We start from the raw sequence: 9,137 nt of genomic DNA on the forward strand, positions 1-9,137 counted from the left end.
ATTAAAAGGCTCTGATCTTGTGCTCCAACTACAATTCTTTCTCCATCGAAACCAAGTTCTCCATTTGTAAGCTACCTTACAGACCCTTCTTTGTCTATGTATTCCTTTTCAAGTTCTTCTTGGAATTATCCAGCCCTTTTGTGCTGTTTCCATCTGTCCATTCAATGTTTTTGTTCTCTTTTGCTGTATTTTACCCTCGTCTTTCTTGCTAGTTTTGTTGCAGGCGTCAGATCATTGCTTTTTCTCTCTTGTAAGAGATCTCCACCAAAGTTTTCTGCCAATTTAATAATGGAGGTCTGTAGTGACAAGGTCTTAATGTGATGTTGCGTTACCTTTTTCATGACTTCTTATTGAGAACTCTTTAAGTACTGCCCAATACTTATTATAGATGCTCTATAAGCCTGGTTCATTTCTGTAAGACCCAGAAATGTACATTTTAAAGACTTAAAGCCACAAGACTGATTCACAGATCAGTGTGTGCCAGGACTGTTTCAGCATCTCAAAACACTTTCATTGTAAAGATAACTATAAAAGTGTGAAATTTCCCCTTTTTTTTTGTTTTTCATACAATATGATCAAAGGACATAATAAGTTCCCGTAGTCTAAGAATCACCCACAAATGCATTGTGGGAAACGCCTTTTTAACATGCAGAAATTTTTATTAAATTTCATTTTACACCTTTGCTGATGGCCTGAGTCAAGACAGCGACTTGAAGCAGTGATTCACGATGGATTTAAATCATTTAGGTTTTGAAAACATCCTGTTTTACGATTTGCTTCTGTTGTTTTATCACTTAATTGCTGAAGGCAAACCTAGAATTTAGATGTTGGGCCACATGGGATTCAAGCTCTTGTGACATAATTCTTTGTCCATTAGTCTCATGATTCAAAAACACCATTGAGAAATACTGATTACACTGTGTAACACAATTTTTGTTCCTGGCTTCTAAGTGTTATATTTCAACTGCTTATGTCTAAAGTCTATGGAAAAATTACTACATTCAGCACAAACTTTGATTTTATTTTTTTTAACGTTCTAGAAAGTTCTAAAAGTTTCTTGAAATTTCTAGATAATTCTGGAAACTTCTAGAAAATTCTGGACAGTTCTAGCAGTTAAAGAATATTCTAGAAGACTACTCAGTAGTAGTGAAGGCGAATCGAGAATATTCTTGAAAACAGACAAATTTCAAAATATCATTGTCCTGATCACAGAAGCAAAGTTTCTGTGGAATAACAGCTATTTTCTATTTATTTAAGGCATAACAGGTTAGGAAAACACACTGTGTACCCAGGAACAAAACAAAAATAAAAATTTGTTACATAGTGTTAGGTATCATGGTTCAATCTCATCCAAGTAATTTCAGAATTTTTCATAAGCAAATTTGTAAACTTTAAAAATATAATCACAAATGTATCATTTCTAAATGACACATTTAGGGTAGAATCAAATGTTATTTGCCATATTTTGTATTTGTATCTGCAAGTAGACCAGCACAGTAAGACACTGAAAAAGTCAAATGAGACAGAGAAAATGCCCTTGGACCCCAGAGGGATAAGTAGTTTGGAAAATATATGAATGTTGTGTGTTTTTCACATTTGATTGAAACTGATCAGCCATATGACTGCAAATGATTCTTTAATGGGCTAAAATAGTGAATTAATGATCAGTTGGTGTAGATTTGAACTAAACTGTCACAGTCATCTCTAGCAGTTGTGAAGAGCACTGATCGCATAGTTCACATGGAACTGTGTGATGACTTACTTTGACACTATGACATTTTAAGCCACAAGACTGAGTCACAGATCAGTGTGTGCCAGGACTGTTTCAGCATCTCAATGTTTCAGCCTCTTTTGACTGACAGGCAGCGCAGATCTGATGTTACACTCTTCAAAGATAACACGATCCAAGCTATATCGTATTAACTATGGCAGCAGAAGTTACCCCTCGGCGAACTCGCCCTGGGTGAAGTCACCCCACTTATTTTGATGAAGTCACCCTACTTTGTTTAGGTGAACTCACCCCAGTGTGTGCTTCTTATATTTCAGTCATTTCTGTCACTCCACTTCATTTAGCTGAGATCACCTAAAGTCACCTAAGTGTATGTTTCTTATATTTCTGTCACCGGACAGGAATGATGCATGTAAAAGTATTAAGTCTCAGCTGGGTATGTGTGGCACTGCGTTATACACCTACAATCCAAATGCTGTAAGTTACTGATGTATTTATCACAATGATTAATTATTACTCATCATAATGGTTACAAGATACACTGTGAACAATTTGAGTTTCTGGTACATCTACCAAGATATTGTTTTTGTAGAACAATCATGTATGAAAGCAGACGCACGCTTAGCTGCTCATTGTATACACTACCATTGTTTATTGATGGCCTAGTTCAAAAATAATGAAGCCTAACTGCTGATTTGCATTGCATTTGTCATGAACAAGCCATTATTTTATTTAGCACCCTCCAGATTTATCTGTGAGTTGCCTATAGTCTCTTTGACAGGTACTGAAAACTTCATGGAAAAATTCCACATGGTTCCAGAGATATGCATGAAATTTACCACAAAAATAGCACTTTTTTCAACAATTTTGTGTGACATTGATATTTAGCATTATCATTTAAAGTTGAATGTTAAAGAAATAACCTTGTCTTTTGTCAGTTTGTTTGTGCTTCATACTAACCCACAGTAATACATTTTTGTAAAGGTAGAAATGTCATTTCCTAGAAAAAAACATCATGTTTCTAAAGCAAGGTAAAACTGTCACAAGCGTAACGCTGAGAATAAGTCCTTGATTTATTTGTGTTAAAACCTTAGCTATATCTCCTACTCTGCTTCAACAGAATAATAATATTACTTGTTCAATAATACCAGGAACTAATGGACAGAATTTCTTTGTTTCAGGATTCTGCGGACTAAAGAAGATACCTCCAACTGTTGTCGCAAGCGTTACACTCTAGCACATTATAGTATATATGCACTGATAATTTCTAGCAATGAATGAACCGAGACCAGTAGAAATATTGAAACACTGGTATATAACCATACCTAAAATGATAACATTTCACAAAAAGACCACTTTTAAATTTTGATGGTTATGTCACACTTTGGCTTCGTTATTTTTGAACTAGGCCAAAAATGCAACATGCTGCCGTCTCAACGGGGTAGATATCCAGGTGCTGTTCATATAATTAGAATATCATGAAATTGTTTATTTATTTCAGTAATTCCATTAAAAAAGTGAAACTTGTACATTATATTCATTCATTACACACAGACTGATATATTTCAAGTGTTTATTTCTTTTAATTTTGATGATTATAACTGACAACTAATGAAAACCCCAAATTCAGTATCTCAGAAAATTAAAATACTGTGAAAAGGTTCAATAGTGTCACACTCTAATCAGCTAAACACCTGCAAAGGTCTTTAACTGGTCTCTCAGTCTAGTTCTGTAGGCTACACAATCATGGGGAAGACTGCTGTGACTGCTGACTGTGACTGCTGAAGACTGCTGACTTGATGTCTTGCCTGGGCTAAAGACAAAAAAGACTGGACTGCTGCTGAGTGGTCCAAAGATATGTTCGCTGATGAAAATAAATTTTGCATTTCCTTTGGAAATCAATGTCCCAGAGTCTGGAGGAAGATAGGAGAGGCACAGAACCCATGTTGAGCTCCAGTGTAAAGTTTCCACAGTCAGTGATGGTTTGGGGTGACGTGTCATCTGCTGGAGTGGCCACTGTGCTTTCTGAGGTCCAAGGTCAATGCGGCCGCCTACCAGGAAGTTGTAGAGCACTTCATGCTTCCTGCTGCTGACCAACTTTATGGAGATGTAGATTTAATTTTCCAACAGAACTTGGCACCTGCACACAGTGCCAAAGCTACCAGTACCTGGTTTAAGGACCATGGTATCTCTGTTTTTAATTGGCCAGCAAACTTGTCTGAACTCAACCCCATAGAAAATCTATGGGGTGTTGTGAAGAGGAAGATGTGACACGCCAGACCCAACAATGCAGAAGAGCTGAAGGCCACTATCAGAGCAACCTGGGCCCTCATCCCACCTGAGCAGTGCCACAGACTGATTAACTCCATGCCACGCCGTATTGCTGCAGTAATTCAGGCAAAAGGAGCCCTGACTACGTATTGAGTGCTGTACATGCTCATACTTTTCATGTTCATACTTTTCAGTTTGCCAACATTTCTAAAAATCCTTTTTTTGTATTGGTCTTAAGTAATATTCTCATTTTCTGAGATACTGAATTTGGGACTTTCATTAGTTGCCAGCAGTGGTGGGACTAGAGTGATTTACTCCCCGGGCGAAACCCCCTGCGTGCGCCCCCCTCGAGCACACTAACGTGGCCACCACCTCCGCCCCACCACCCATAAAAACACTAACTTCGTCCAGAACACCCACAATCCCACAAATTAACTCACAACAGCTATTTTCAAGAACAAATTTCCAGTTTTAATGACTACTGCAATAACAAACACAAAGAAATTGTCACAGTCTAATGTGTCATCATCCATGGACTTATCTGCAATGATCATCTCAAACGTTTGCAGGAGGCATCATAATTGTTTGCCACAGTGCTCACTATCCGTAATGTGAAATTCCATCGAGTAGCAGCATTTCTGGGCAATCTTGAGCAGCCTGCAGACTCAAGAAAAGACATCCTCTTTGTGGATTTTGAGAAAAATGTGGCAAACCCAGAGAGTGATGCAAAAAATATTCTGCACTCAGATAAGCATTTAGCCCCCTGAGACAGAACCAGATTCAGTCTGTGTGCATAGCAATGCACAAACATTGCACTGGGGGCTGTTGCTTTAACTTTGGCCTGCAAACCATTGAGAGCTGAAGTCATGACAGCAGCCACGGCTTCTTCATAAGGAAGACTATCAAATGGCTTCACCAAAATCCACAACAACATTCAAATTGTCTGCCATTATGTGCAGCTTGCTACCTAGCTAGCTCACTAGCTGGGACTGGCGCGAGGCTAGTGTGACGTTTGTCCGCCTGTGAGTGCTTTGTGACGGTGGAGGAGCTCAGCAGCACCCGCTGCTCGGTAGGGACAGAAACTGTGATAGAAGTCGGTCTCCAAACACAAGCAGCTACAAAAAAACACACCAGAAATAGAAGCTCGATTTGTCGCCAGTCGTTTTTAACAAAGAAAATGCCACTAAGAGGATTAGGAAAATCTCCGGTTCAACTCAGAACAGAATGAAAACTAAAAAATGCTCCCACGGACGTTTACACCAAAAGATCGCTGATTCGCTCATTTCGCTGTCAATCAAAAAGGGATTCAGCCTCAGACAGATCATCCAATCATCATGCAGAAGCTGAGCGTCTGGGCCAGCCGAGGCCCGCCCACTGCCCCATAGACCCCAGACACGCTGAGCGTCCGATGGGCGGGACAAAGCCCAACATTTATCCAATGACTCGTCTCGTTTCGCTGCATGCTTTGCTTCGTTACTGTTTATAGCACTGTGAAGCTGCGGGAAAGTGAGAGGAAAGCCGCTATGGGACGGGAAGTGCCGCTCTGCCGTAACGTAACGACACCACGAACTCCCCTGTCAGGACAACTCCCTACCCCGCTTTTTTTTTTGACCGTTTTTTTTTTCTGCACGGTCGTACCGCCCCCCCCTGCGATGCCGCCCGGGGGCTGCCCGGTTGGCCCGCCAACAGGACCAACCCTGGTTGCCAGTTATAATCATCAAAATCAAAAGAAACAAGCACTTCAAATAGGGCTGTCAATAAAGTATAGGTCCTTTTTATTTTTTTCAAAAACTATATGGATTTCATTCATGTTTTTACGTCAGACATGCTTGAACCCTCATGCGCATGCGTGAGTTTTTCCACGCCTGTCAGTGACGTCATTCGCCTGTGAGCACTCCTTGTGGGAGGAGTCGTGCAGCCCCTCGTTGGAATTCCTTTGTCTGAGAAGTTGCTGAGAGACTGGCGCTTTGTTTGATCAAAATTTTTTCTAAACCTGTGAGACACATCGAAGTGGACACGGTTTGAAAAATTAAGCTGGTTTTCAGTGAAAATTTTAAGGGCTGATGAGAGATTTTAAGGTGATTCTGTCGCTTTAAGGACTTCCCACGGAGCGAGACGTCGTGCAGCGCTCTCAGGCGCCGTCGTCAGCCTGTTTCAAGCTGAAAACCTCCACATTTCAGGCTCTATTGATCCAGGACGTCGTGAGAGAACAGAGAAGTTTCAGAAGAAGTCGGTTTCAGCATTTTATCTGGATATTCCACTGTTAAAGGAGATTTTTTTTTAATGAAAGTTTCACTTTTTTAATGGAATTACTGAAATAATTAAACTTTTTCATGATATTCAAATTATATGACCAGCACCTGTATTCTATCCATGCACTGATTTGTAACTTTATGTAGGGTGAGCATCTTGCTGGTTTTAGTGTCTAAATTACTAAGCTCACCCTGTGCCTGTGGCCAGTCTACTATGCCAAACCCACTGGTCACCACAGGCAATGCAAACTGATTTATGGCTGTGATCTTATTCTTTGGTGTTAATTCTGATTTACAGATCTTCTTTAAGCAGTTTAGGTTGTCTTGTGTTACGCTCTCTCTCATTTTCTTATGCTCTGTTGTCGTATTTTCTTCAATTCCCAAGTATTGTGCATGGAATCCTTAGCCAGATCTTCAATGGTGTGCCGTGGCCCTCCTCTGTCCTGCAGGGGCGGTTTCTCCTGCAGGCAGAGGCGGGGTCATGTCTAATTGAAGTCACCTGAGGCTCAAATTTAAAGCAGGGCTTCAGCCACATTCACTCTGCTTGTTCCTGCAGGTAACCTCCTTTTTGTTCAGTTTGTTTTTGTTTTCACTCAGATTTGCACATCCATGCACTGAATAAATCTTACATATTGACATGGCACACCTCATTGCTTCTTATTTAAAGTTAATTTACAATAAAGCTCTTTGATTGGCCTAAACCTTGTCTCCCCTTTGTTTGTAGCAAGCTGGGAGCAGCTTGTGACAGGTGCTCCCCTCCAACTGTTTTCTGCAGTTTCCTTCTTGCCTCCTGTTTGTACATTTATCCAGTCCAAATTCCATACCAATGTCTTTGGAGAACTTATGGACTGCCCCCACTAGCTGACTCCCTGCTCTGAGTCAGCAAATATCTTCAAATCATCCATAAATAAAAGATGGCTCACCACCTCCTGATGTTTTCTTCCTCTGTCTCCACCCAAATCATACCTGATGCTATGCTCCTTAAGGATCTTACTTAGTGGGTCAATGCTGAGACAGACTAAAAGTGGAGAGACTGTCTCCCTGGAATATCCCTCTCTACCCTTTTATGTCTGGGATTATTTATCCTTCTGTATGATTTAAGGTGATGGTGGTGCTCCACCTACCCATCTGGGTCCTTATAAGATCTTATTTCTTTGATCTTTTAAAGCTCTAAGCACCTCATGATCCAGGTGTGTGGCACAGTCAAATGCCTTTTTATAATCAATCCAGGCCATACTGATGTTTCTCCTCCTTTTGCAGTCCTCCATGATGGCTTTGTCTATCAGTAACTGTTCTTTAGCTCCCAATCACTTCCTTTTGCAACCTTTTTGTTCATTTTCCAGGAATCCATCAGTGTCCAGATGCAGCTATGATTCCTGTCAGCCATTTGTATGTTAGGCAGCAGATGGGTCTGTACTTGTTGGGTAGCTGTTTCCTTGGTCTTTGGCAGTAGGCTTGTGTTCCCAGTCATTAGCCAGTCTGGTTTGTCCTCTGTTCAGAATTTTTGTGAAAGCCACTGCACAGTAATGGTGCAATGCCGTCAGCCTTTTCAGCCAAAAATTTGGAACTTTCTCATGCCAGGTGCCTTAGTTACTGTATTCTTGAATTTGACTTCCCACTTCAGTTATTGTAGTTGCTGGCATTTGCTGTTTTATTATTTCAATCCACTCAGCCTGCTGATGTTTAGGGTCTTCAGAGTGGTCTCCAGAATCTCAACTTTCTCTTTTGGGTGGCTGTTGTACTTCTATTGTGTCCTCTGCCATGTTTCTGTAAACTAGTCTGGAGTTTTCTGCAATCTGTTAGTTTTTCTGGCATTTATTTTCATATCTTTGTTTCTGATTTGAGCAGCTAAGGCTCTCACTATGGCTTGATGCTCAACCAGTTTATCTTCAACATTGCATTTTCTTTTAATGCAGTAGACTTTTTGAAGGAGGTTCCTTTTGTGGTTTTGGCCTCTCAGATATTGACATTTGGGAGATCTCTGCTCTGAGGTGACTTTTCTTTCCATCAGTGCAGTACTCCTTTTCCTAATTTTGGGTCTTCTGTCCGAGTAAAGTGAGACTAACTTGCTTTGGATGTACCACGCCGCTCCATAATTCAGTTTAGCTCTAATGTGGTTCCCTGTGGGACCAGTCTGGCCAATCCAAGGTTCATTTTCTTTGGCATACTTTTGAACTTTTATTCTCCTTTTAATTTGGTAAATGTTGGGACACGCTTTCATTTCAATTCTGTTTCCTTAATATTTGCCAATTCCTCTAATTCCAGCTGGTCTGGATGCATCTGTATATCTTGTGGTTGAGTTGGTGAATGACTCACTTTTTTGGGGGGTACCTGATTTCTATTTTGGGGGGGTGGTGTTTGACTCCTACTTCTCCTCTGGTGTGAGAAGCTGGCTTGGTCTGTTCTTCTTGGTGGTCCAGTGGGTTGTGTCAGAGCGCAGATGGCGTCCCTGACCGTTTGCTCAGCCTCATGTTGCATCAGTTGTATTTCAACATCAGACGTTTTTTTTGTCTAAAGTTGTGACTTTGGGTAGTGAGTCAGCCTCTTGGTATGTCTTTCTTACTTGGTGGAATATTCAATTCCTCTCTGGTGTATTTCAGCCCAGTCACTTTTGTCCTCAGTCAAAAAATGAGTCCAGTTTTCGTGATGGGTTTTCTGTTACTAAGCCTATTCCTAATCCCAACCTCCCGCTTCACTTTTAATTTCATGCAGCATCACAGAATGAACTAGAATGAATTTGTGCTCTTGTGACAAATGAGGTGTTTTTCGTAACAGTATCACAAACCAGTAGATTAATGTATTTCATGCTGCTGAATCACAACATGCTGAGACCAGGTTGTATATTTCACTGTGGTATATTCCATTGACCCCTGCAGTACCCACTT

This window comes from Thalassophryne amazonica, chromosome 2 (assembly GCF_902500255.1).
Source record: "Thalassophryne amazonica chromosome 2, fThaAma1.1, whole genome shotgun sequence".
NCBI lineage: Eukaryota > Metazoa > Chordata > Actinopteri > Batrachoidiformes > Batrachoididae > Thalassophryne > Thalassophryne amazonica.